General features: G+C 44.6%; 1 protein-coding gene and 1 long non-coding RNA gene across 3 annotated transcripts in view; both read right to left on the reverse strand.

The window, feature by feature from the left end:
* The window catches only part of LOC127480934 (uncharacterized), a 349,754-nt gene that overhangs the window by 59,930 nt on the left and 277,724 nt on the right, over positions 1–12,100 (reverse strand). The window lies entirely within an intron of this gene.
* The window catches only part of CASTOR2 (cytosolic arginine sensor for mTORC1 subunit 2), a 120,189-nt gene that overhangs the window by 54,134 nt on the left and 53,955 nt on the right, over positions 1–12,100 (reverse strand). The window lies entirely within an intron of this gene.

A 12,100-nucleotide genomic window follows, 5' to 3' on the forward strand; every position in this document is an offset into this window, starting at 1 on the left:
TTCTTAGTTACTTTTCTCTAATTACCATATCCCTTAAGGCTTTCCATCACAGCCAGGACCTGCTGTGTTGCACTGACACAGAGCAAAAAGTTTTGCTCACTGATTGATCACTCCAGTACCCTCGAAAAGCCTTCCCATGGTTCATGCATGCAACTGTTTTTCCTATCTGTCCACTAAAATTTCTTGCCTTATCAAAATTTGACATCCAATCTCTCAACCAAGCCCCAGTATCTCTTCTTATTGCTTCAGAGGCTGTTTCCACAAGTAGATAGCACCCCAACTTCCTATGCTGGTCCTCGCCCCTTCCCTGGGGTGTTCCAGGTAAAGAGCCATGGTAGCAGCAATCAAGTCCATGGACACAAGGCTGAGCTTCCCCCACCTTGATCCCCTATTGCTTCTGTTCTGCTCCATGCTCATCTTCTGACACTACAGGTCATGTGCAGCATAGCATTCCCAGCTTGTTCAGCACTGAGCACCATGTCATCTCTAACAGGAGATAAAAACCAAATATGACATGGGATTCTTCCACTGCAGACACAAACAGAAAAAGGCTCAGCCTTAAGCTTTAACACCACATATAGTCAAAAAGGATTTTTTTCCCTGACACACCAACATATGTACAGCAACATCTACTGAAAAAAAAAATCAGCTTCTATCCAGTTGGTCCCCAGTAATGGCAGGAAGGTTAGCACAGCATTTTTCAAGCTCAGGTTCACCTTCAGCAGAGCATCAGCACCGTGCTGGGTAGCAACCTATGCAGGGCTCCCAGCCCCTCCAGAAGCATGCCAGAGCACATGAACTGTTTTTGCTGCCCAAGCCACAGGAGAAATTTTTCCCTCTAGGAACCTAAATTGGCTGCAACATGAGGAGCCTGTGTCTCTAAGAACCAAAGAGCAGGATTTCACAGTTACACTATAATACTGTCCAATTTATCTGAGGCAACCTACAGAAAATATTTTAAATACTTGAAAAACAAATATTGTTCTCAAGACCCCCAAATTTCACAGCATGTTCATAGTATAATTTCTGCATGAAGCACAGTTCAGCAGCATTCATCAACCAGGGACTACCAGGGCTTCTCAGCACTGCTGAGCATCTGTGTTTTAAAGTGTTCAGGACTTTTGAAAGCCTGGAATCCCATGCTGGTGGTTCAAGACATCAAAAGATCAAAGCATTTACTTGATTAAAGAATTAGAATAACACCTGGCTGCAGCATTCTTCTGACTGGCTGAAAAGAACAAACATAGCAGCTATCCCCTCCAAAAGCAACAGGGAGAAAAATGAGATGGATACTGCCCTCCCCATCATCTCATCAGAAAATCAAGAAGAAGCAACACACAGTTCAATTAGTGATCTGCCATGTAACCAGCAGGATTCCATGTACATGGAAAGTATCAGACAACCTGCCTTTAGAGACTCATCCTGTTTCCCTGGAAGCATCCATCACGACAATCAAGTATGACACTCTACCTCCTAGCACAGACATATCACTATAAAATACAGACGTGGCCCCACCACAAGAGAAACCACAACTTAATTATTTTGTGTCATCGGTAATAGCTGCTGTGACGGCCACATTTACCAACTCAAGTCTCTCTAGGAACAGTGCCAAGAAAAGCAGAAAATAGCAGCAGCCCAAATTTTTACTCTCACTTCTTAACTGCACAAGGCTGCCACCTTTGCAAGGGGTGATCCAAGCTGGATAAAACGGATTTCTGGGATGCTGTTCCAGGTGAGTCCCAGGAGGTAGAAGTATTTGTTATTTAGTGGATGAATTCCCTGGGAAAGTCAATAAAATTAAAGTCTTTGCTACCACTACCGGACCGAGCCACATGCACGCTGACCAGGGAAAAGCTCATGGTCTTAAAGGAGAAAACATTAATAAAAACCACCTAATCTTGCCTGACCTGTGATGGCATTTACGGAAGAATATTGAACCAGAACAGTAATAAATGTCTGTGTGCACCGTTTGCCCCAGCAGAAAAAGTATGATTGTGACAGATGCTAGTTTCTGAGCGCATATCTAAGGGATATGTACAGATGAAATCCCATAATTGCTGGCTCAGAATGCATGTCAAAACCTCATTATCTTCACGTACCATCTTAAAGCCCAATCCCCAATTCTGTGCAGTTCTGTAAAAGGTCAGTACCACAGACCATCTGAATTTAAAAGCAAAGTCTTTCACCAGCACAGAGAAGACCAGTGGTTCTTGGGCTTTATATTCACTTTGCTCAAGCCAATGAACAAGTGAAATCTAAACATGAAAAACTGGAATTGCAAATCTTGTGTGACAAAACAGAAGGAACTCAATGTCATATCTCTCTCCTTATATAACACATGCCTCTTCCATTCAAGTTATTTCAATGATTTCTCTTTCCTCTTAAACCAGTCCCTGATAAGCTGAATGCCAACAGCATCTTCTATTATCACACCAAAGCCAAGAAAGGAAAAGAACTGCCCTTTAATCATTTTGAGACATCAGGCAAACAGTATTTCTCTAAGTACGTGTGGAAAGCATATATGCAGGAAGACGTATTTCTAGTTTCCTAATAGCCAAACCTCAGGTGGATTATTTTGGATTCCTGCCTCCTTAAAGTTTCAATACATTTCCACTTCAGCACTGTTGCTGACTTCGACTCCCTAACAACATATGCCTTTTTCTGGCAATGCCACAAATGTAGACCAATCTATAATTAGATTAGATCTTTGAAACTGCAAAGTCTACACTGTGTATGGAAGCAATACCCATTCTTGCACAGAGCAGGAAATCGCCTGTAGGATGCAGCAGCAGCATCGTGTCAGTTTGCAAACAGTACTCCAGTCTCTGTGGGAGAAGAGAGCAGGAAAGCAGAGTCATGCTTGCAGGTCCACACCACAAGTGTCTTCTCCAGCCGTTCGGTCTTCGAGAGTTGGTAAGATCACAAGACTGACAATACTGGGATGAACATGATTTTCATTGGTTTCACGCAGACCACAAGTTTGTGGGAATACTGCTGTGCATAATTTGAAAGTTCAGCACAAGACAATAGTCTTTAAAGAAGACCACAAGTCTTACCTTCTTATTTATATGGAAACTACTTAGTTAATTCTTGTCTCAGGAGGGTAAAGTGTTGCAAAATTGTCTGTACTGTGGAAAACATCTGTTCCAGAAGCAGGTGGGTGGGTGGTCTCCTCACACATAGGAAACCATGCCCAAATGTCATTCAAGGCAGTTAAATGTCTGGAGGTAACACAGAAGTTTGCAAAGAAGCAGTTGAACTGAATGGGAATTAAGAAGAAGGAGCAGCAAGTTCATCTGTGTGAATATGAAAAATGTAATTTATTGGGGTTTATTCCAGGCTGTTCGCTTTGGTATATTATTATGACAATATATATTCTTAGTGGGGGCCCCCTGGTGGTCTAGTGGTCAGGATGCAGCACTCTCACCGCCGTGGCCCGGGTTCGATTCCCGGTCAGGGGACTTCCCCGGGCAGATGGAGCTCGTCAGCCCCGTAAGGCCATCCATCTCAGAGAAGGTCACTCTAAACAAACCTACGTCCTGAGGACCTCACTGCCACTGTCTGAGCTCGCTCGGCCCCGGCAGATGAACCTCAGGATTAAAGGGTGGGCTCAGTTCAGCGCACACTGTGTCTCACCTAAAAAATCCACTGCGCAGGCTTGAAGGGTAATGACCTTTCCCAAATCTTCATTCGCGAAGACTGGACATGATGATGATATATTCTTAGCAGAGAAAAAGTCTCATGCTAATCATCTAATTCTTGGTGATCTTTGCGGTTTATAAATAATGACAAGGGGTGGATTCTAGTACATCATCTTTGGAAATGTATTTAGGAAAGCAGTAAAGGACATTCGTGCTGTTAATGTGATCCCAAGTAACATGCCATAGGACAAGAGGAAACAGCCTCAAATAGCGCCAGGGGAGATTTACATTGGGTATTAGGGAAAACTTTTTCATCAAAAGGGTTGTCAGGCATTGGAACAGGCTGCCCAGGGAGGTGGTGGAGTCATTGGCCCTGGAGGTATTTAAAAGACATGTAGATGTGGCACTTAGGGACATGGTTTAGTGTGGCCTTGGCATTGCTGGGGGAATGGCTGGATTGGATCTCAAGGGTCTTTTCCAACTGTCCTGACGTGATGTACTTGTATAGCCAATTTCTCTACCTGAGCAGCGATGTCTTGCCACAGTTCAGCAGCCCAGATGGGTTTCCGTCTGTGCTGCCAATTGGCCTTTTTCCATTGGTCCAGCCACCCCCACAGAGCATTTGCCATCATCCAAAAGTCAGTGCAGAGGTAGAGCACTGGCCATTTCTCTTGTTCAGTGGTACCTAGAGCCAGCTGGACAGCCTTCAGCTCTGCAACCTGACTTGATCCACCTTGTCCATCAGGAGCTTCTGCAGCTCACCACCATAGGACTCCATACAACAGTTTTCCATTTTCAGTGTGTCCCTACAATACAGCAGGAACCAACAGTGAACATTGTGTGTCACCTTTCATTTTCTGGAAGCTGATTATATGGTGGGGCCTTCACAGCACATGTCACCTGATCCTCCTCTGGTAATAATCTGAAATTTTCACCTTTGGGCCAGTTTGTGATGATCTCCAAGATTTCTGGGCAATTGGGGTTTTGTAGCTGAGCTCGCTGTGTGATCAGGGTGATCCACTTACTCTACGTGGATCATGTGGAAGGGGCTTTCCCTTTGAACATCCAGCCCAGCACTGGCAGTCAGGGTGCCAGAAGGAGCTGTGCTTTGGTGTCAGTCACTTCTGAAGTGGTTCCAACCCCTTCAGAAGCTGCCAGGATCTCTTTTTCAGTTGGGGAGTAACAGGCCTTCGACCCTTTGTATCCCTGACTCCAGAACCCTGGGGCTTGTCCTCGAGTCTCCCCAGGTACTTTTTGCCAGAGACTCCAGGAAGGACCATTCTCCCCAGCTGTAGTGTAGAGCACGATTTTTACATTCTGTCCTGTCCTGACTGGCCCATGGACTACTGAATGGGCAACCTCCTGTTTAATTTGTTCAAAAGCGTGTTGTTGTTCAGCACCCCACTTAAAATTGTTCTTCTTCTGTGTCAAATGATAGAAAGGGCTGACAATCTGAATGTAATCTGGAATATGCGTCCTCCAGAAACCCACAGCATCCAGGAAAGTCTGTGTTTCCTTCTTGCTGGTCGGTGGGGACACAGCTGCTGTTTTGTTAACTGCATCCATTGGGACCTGACAATGTCCATGTTGCCACTTTACTCCTAAAACCTGAATTTCCTGGGCAGGTCCTTTGACCTTACTTTGTTTTATGGCAAAACCAGCCTTCAGGAGGATCTGGATTAGCTTCTTCCTTTCTCAAAATCTGCCTCTGCTGTGTTCCCCCACACTATAATGTCATCAATGTACTGCAGGTGTTCTGGAGCCTCACCCTTTTCCAGTGCAGTCTGGATCGGTCCATGGCAAATGGTGAGGCTGTGTTTCCAGCCCTGGGACAGTCTGTTCCAGGTGTACTGAACAGCCCTCCAAGTAAAAGCAAACTGTGGCCTGCACTCTGCTACCAAAGGAATGGAGAAGAACCCATCAGCAATGTCAGCAGTGGCACCACTTGGCTGCCTTGGACTCCAGCTCGTACTGAAGTTCCAGCATGTCTGGCACAGCGGCATCAGTGGTGCTGTGACTTCTTTCAGGCCACAATAGTCCACTGTCAGTCTCCACTCTCCACTGGACTTATGCACTGGCCATATAGGGCTATTAAAGGGGGAGTGAGTCTTGCTGACCAATCCCTGGCTCTCCAATTCATGAATCGTCTCATGGATGGGGGTCACAATATTGCCGACATTGCATTGCTGTGGTGGCAATCAGTAACTCTTCTTTTGACCCTCAGCAATCCCACAACAGAAGGGTCCTCTGAGAGACCAGGCAAGGTACCCAGCTGCCTAATTTCCTGTCTCCACAGCAGCTATCCCAAAAACCCAACAATGTCATTTTGGGTCCTTGAGATACCCTCTCCTGAGGTAATCTATGCCAAGGATAGACCGGGCCTCTGAGCCAATCACAAGGAGGTGTTTTTGCCATTCCTTCCCAGTCAGGCTCACTTCAGCTTCCAGTACAATCAGCTCTTGGGATCCCCCTGTCAGCCCAGAAATAGAGATGGATTCTGTCCCCACATATCTTGATGGCATCAGGGTACATTGTACACCAGTGTCAATTAAAGCCTTGTGCTCTTGTGGGTCTGGTGTGCCAGGCCATTGGATCCACACAGTCCAATAGCTCCGACCGTGCCTTTCCTCCACCTGGCTGGAGGCAGGGCCCCTTTAGTCCTGGTCATGGTACTCGTTGCTCACTTCTTGTAAATATGACCTGGAGGACCCTTCAAGAGGATTGAATGTAGCATCATCCATTCCATTCTGTCTGAGGACTTGCCCTCTGGAAACCGGAGCAGCATTTATCCTTGAAGAACTCTGTGCGGTGGTTGTCCTACCTTTGAACTCATGCACCCATGCTGCTGGGGCAGAGGTGGGTTTTCCATTCGACTATAGATCTCTATAGATTACCTCCAGCACAGCTAATTCTCTCAGCTACTGTATACCTTTCTCCATGGTGTTCCACCTGCTTGGGCGCACTATTAGGTCACCTTTCCCTCACACTTGACAGGAGTTGCTTCCAGAGACTGAGTTTGTCCTCTTCCCAAATCCCCTTGTCAGTGCCCTGGGATCCTGGGACAGGGATCAGGGATCCCAGTTGCTTGGCTTCACTACCATCTAGTTCCATATCCTGGGCCGTGATATCCCAGCACTGGAGCAGCCAGGTCACCAGGGGCTCTCCTGTGCATCTTGCATCTCACCCAGGGATAGGGATCAGGTGATTATCTCTGGCCCTACCTCTTCCTCCTGTTCTGAGGGCCCTGCTTCCTCTTCATCCCTTACTAAGTGAACTGATTTTGTCTTGGATTTCTTCTTCTGTGTAGGGGCAACTGCTACTGGCACAGGTTGTTCCTCTGGTTCAGCTGCAGTTTGAGTGGCCACAGTGCCTTGTAGGTCTGCTTTCCTCCTCCTGAGGCTGTGAGGGTGCTGTCTAGTGACAAACAGTGTCTGATAAGTAGTAGCCAGGATCCAGCACACTGCAATAAGTTGCTTCTCTCTGGAGCTGCCACAGCATTCTCCTTGCAAATATTCTGTTACTTTATCAAGATCTTGTAGTTGTTCAGAGGTGAACTTCCAAACCACTGAAGCAGAGAATTTCCCAAAAATCTGTCTCATTTTCTCCCACATTCCACGTCACTCATGACTATCCACCCTTGGGGACAGATCTCTGAATAACCTCCTTAGAACTCTCTAAACATAGTGTGGACAGCACTGGCAGGCTTAGCAACAAAAACATGCTTTCCTTAACATCCAAACAGAATTCAAAATTCTCAAAAGCTGTTGTAACAGGCCCGACGAAGGAAAAGAGTGTGAAAAGCTGGGGAAAATCATCCTCCTCTGTTCCCCCCACAGGTTGGGTATGATTATTAAAGAATTCCCTGAGGTAGCATTGAAGGCCAGGGCAGGAGAACAACACTGAAGACACATCCCAAATGACCCTCACTGCCCTCGATGTCATCATGTCATACGCTGATATCACAGAGTACAGCAACAAAACAATCCTGATTCCCCCCTCCCCCCCCTCTGAAAAAGAGCACCATGAGGAGCACACAGGGGAATATATACAGGATTAGGTACCACACCCACATGGACAGACCAAGTAACACTGCGACCGGTGGTTCTGTACCTAACACAGCAAATGCTTAGATCAAATTTGTTTCCAACCTCCTCTGGGGAGATGTGTTGTTACCTCAACCCTTAGTGCTCCACATTGGGCACCAATTAAGGCTGTCCTAGGTTAGGAATGGTACTCTCCAATTCAGTGCTCCCACTAAAACTACACTGTTGCTTGCTTCCCTCTCCCCCTCCAGTTAGAGGCACAAAAGGTAAAGATTACGGGGTGAGAAAAGAACAATTTACCAGAAACAGCTCACAATAAGAAAATGAACAGTAACAGTAACAATATTAATAACAAAAGGTATCAGACAAAGAAAGGATTTACACAGAAAAGCCCCCAACAATAGACAGTAGTGGACTGTTGTGGCCACCATATTTTTTCAACCAGAAGGAATGCCCTTCTCCCATCCTACTGTCCCTACCAAGGGAAACATTAAACATGTCACAGCAGTTAGAAATGGCCAAAGGACACCGGCAACATTTCTTCCAGTCATTACCTGTGCTCAGATCTGGGACAGAGACGTTAGCAAACACAACTAGGGATCGCCTAAAAAGACACTGTGATATTACTTCATTACAGAAAGTTAATAATCCTCAAAACCAAGACAGAACAAAACTAAGAGAGATGAGGCTAGGGAAAGCAAGTATTCATGAACAGACATAAATTCAGAAGTGTCACAGCCTGTGCTATGCCAAAACTTCCATCACAATAACCATGATGGTCTTGTCTAATCCATACTAATAATAATAATGACGGTTTAAACTACAGATTACAGTGTGTAAAGTTAAAAGGGGAGACCTTTATTCAAGCCCTCTCCTCGCTACTTTTGTGGAGCTGAGCAAGTTATCTGAGACTTTATTTAGACTTTGAGACAACCAGGAGCAGAATAATAGAGAAATGACTGGCACCCTGGAGGAACAGAAATCAAGACAAAACAGAGAAAGGATGACCTGTCATACACAAAATAAGCAAAGAAATAAGCAGATTTGGCTACGCTGGAGAAGATAACTGATCATAAATACAGCTCACTGATAAAGCCAGGACACATGGCAAAAATAAACAAGGATTATTCAAAAAGTGTCAGCTGGGCATCTACCGTATTGGCTTTATTAAACCAGTATCAAACTGTGGTTCAGGTCTTTCTCAGGGCAGTTCACAAGGCCTGCACTATGAGAGCCCATGCAAATAAAATTACTGCAGCAAATGAATGACTAGCAGTAGCTTGAAACAACACCAATGAGTAATTCAGTTATAATTTTTTCTTTTTCTGTAGTCAGACCTGGTCAGTCAAGACTTCCCAGGCTACAGATTCAAAAAAGCTACAATATTCAAGAGTTATCCTGCACTATAACCACAGGACGTATTTTTTTTGGTTTTATAAAGAGACACTTGGAGTTTATTTTGTATGACTAGCAAAGCCCAAGTCATGATGCTTTCAGTATTTGTAGTACTGCTTTCTAAAATTTACTTGAGATGATAAAACATATCTTTCTTCCATTTGTCATGAAAGCATTTTTTTAATACTTCGCAGGAACCAATTAGAAGGCAACACACAACTTGGCTGGTTTACTTTCTCCCCTTCAAGAGACTTCCACCATCATACTTAGGAAGATTCTGTAAGAAAATCTGTTTTATCTCCATTTATGTGTAGAAATAAATTCTTGCCAAATGTGAAGAGACAAGCTAAAACTACACTGAAGTAGTGGTAAGAAAATTCTCTACATGAAGAAACTAAGGCATGTTACATGCTGGAATGGAGCAGAAAGCTCAGCTTTCTCAAGGAAACTACAAGAGAGATGAAGAGGTGCAAGTCCACTCAAGAGTGCTCAGCAGAGAGGTGCTGCAGGAGATACAAATGAAGCTTAAAACCATGCAAGTGTTACTGTGCTCATCCGTTATTTGTCCACTGAAGGAGCTAAATACAGAGACTTTTTTTATGAACCCCATGAGAACAATACACAAATGAATGACTCTAGGTGTGGATATACTGAAGTTAATATCTATTCTATAGCAAAGACTTATCCTGGGCATGAATCTGTAAAATAATTTACTGTCCTGATGTAATTAAAAGTTATTCTTAGCACAGATTTTTCTTCTTGGGTCACAAATTACTTCTAGTGAGCTGTGCTGTGTAATTTTTACTTGGAACATCACCACTCATCACCTATATTAGTGAATGGGGTTGAACCAAAAATCTGGATCTGCACTCCACTGCCATGGCTGGTGCCCAATTGATGCAAGTGTCAGGAGCCTGGCAGGAGCCTTTCCATCCACATATTGAGTAAAGTCACCCAACTACCTCCAAATGGCTCACCTGCACTTTGGGACTCCGGGAAGCATCCTCAAAGGGTGCTCAAAGAGCACAAGGATGGGAGGCTGCAGCAGACCTGCACCCATGCTGCACTGCACTTCACACAGAAATAGATTTTATCATTCTTACTGGATATTTAGTGGTACTGAATACTAGTACTCATAAGGATTTGGCAGATACAAGGCATCTGAAAGCCTATATGGTGCTCAGAGACAGGCAGCTCTTGGTCTAGAAAACTATCAGTTATAGTAACATAATTCAAATTTTCCTGAAGTAACTGAAAAAAAAAAGTACAAGAGAATTACTTCACTTCTACTTCTCATTCATCATTTCTTGTAGTTTCAAATTGAAACATTTCCTTTTCATTTTAATTGAACTATAAAAATTCATGCCAGCAACAAACATTTTGTGGAAGGCACTATTCCATTTTGACATAACTGAGCCCCTCAAAATTTAATTCCATAAAGAATCTTCAATGGTTAATGCCTTCTGCTTCGGAAATGTTTATCTTGGTGCAGCAAAAGACAAAGGGGCTGGAAGAATCCAGTAGTCATGACTCAGAGGTGCAGACAGGAACAAGGTCCTCCACTAATCTTAAATGTAAAAAAATATTAGAATAAACCAGCATTTAAGACAGGTATATGCTCATGCTTCCACCCCACACTCTCTTCTCAGGCCTTTGAGACTGCACTGTGTTTCTCAGCATGTGTGACTGCCCCTTGGACATGTGGCTTACACGCTCGCTGAAGCACAGGGTTGGCTTGGTGGCCTGCACATGTCACATGCACTACAGACACTGCTGTGGGAGCATTAGGTGATATTTAGGTGAGCCATGACAAGATCCCACCTTCCTCTTCTGCTGCTATATGTGAGTTGCATGGTATAGCGCTGGTCTGTTCCCATCTTGGAAAACTCATTTCAATCATCAGTAGGGAACACAGTAAGGCAAGAGAGAAGGCTGGAGGAAGGGAGAAATGAGAGAAAATAAATACATTCAGTTAGGTATTACTTTCCCAAAGAGTATTTGAACTTTCTAGATTCATTATGGGCAAAAAGTGCAGGTGTCAGACTGCTGATGGAACTAGCTGCATTTGTGCTTGAAAGCTGCTGGAGAAAGGAAACAGAGAAGAATTACCAAGTCATTAATCTTCTGTTATTCTCTCAGACTTTGAGAATGGTTGCCTAATACTGCCTGTGATTACTAGTTTTCCTTCCAGTCATCACACAGTAATTCTGAACCCAAATTCATCAGCATATGGGTGAACATGGATGGAGTGGACTATATATCTTTGTCCACTGACTGTATGGAAAATATCAGCATGCTTGTTTGTAGGGTAACAGCCAGGAAGTCAATAAAAGGTGCCCCTTCTCACTGGAAATGATTTTCTATTTTTCCTACAACACAAATTTGGCAACTTCAAGTTCTGCAAGAAAAACTATTAGCTGATTTTGCCTACTGACCAGAAGTCAGAAACTAGGCTGCTCTGATAAGGGCAGGCAGCAGGCCAAGTGAAAGCCACAGTTACCCTTGCACCTTAGGATTTCTCTGTGCGTGGTACAAAGTGGTGGCCACTGGGTGCCCAGTTGCCACTGTAGTCAGTAACCCTGGAGGGTTGAGACACCTGCTCTTCACCTCAGGAACATTCAGGTGTACATGCAGCTCTGTGGGGCATCTGGATGATGAGCACTGGGCACTTGTCTGGGCTCAGCATTGGTTATTATGACAAAAGCCTTTTTGCAGCTCTGGTTCTACAGAGCTGAAGGCAAACTGAGCACAGCTCTATCCCTTGACATAAAAACTTGCTTTAAAAGGCTTGCTGTCTGCATTAAAGAAACAGGCCTTCCAGAGTCAGTGGAGCCGACATGGCTGGAGAGCCCTCCCGGCTGAGGAGCCTCGTAGGGCGCAACGCTGTGTGCGCCGAGCACGCACTGTGAGTCACAAGGTGTGGGATCAGCTCAGGTACCCAACTCTTCCCAAGTCAGCATTCATCCTGTGCTGACCCTTTTCCCAAATGGTGCATAAATTTCTACCAATTTAGGTGGCCTT

The sequence above is a fragment of the Manacus candei genome, unplaced genomic scaffold, assembly GCF_025592945.1.
Source record: "Manacus candei isolate 608988 ecotype Guabito, Panama unplaced genomic scaffold, ASM2559294v1 h1tg000076l, whole genome shotgun sequence".
Taxonomy (NCBI): domain Eukaryota; kingdom Metazoa; phylum Chordata; class Aves; order Passeriformes; family Pipridae; genus Manacus; species Manacus candei.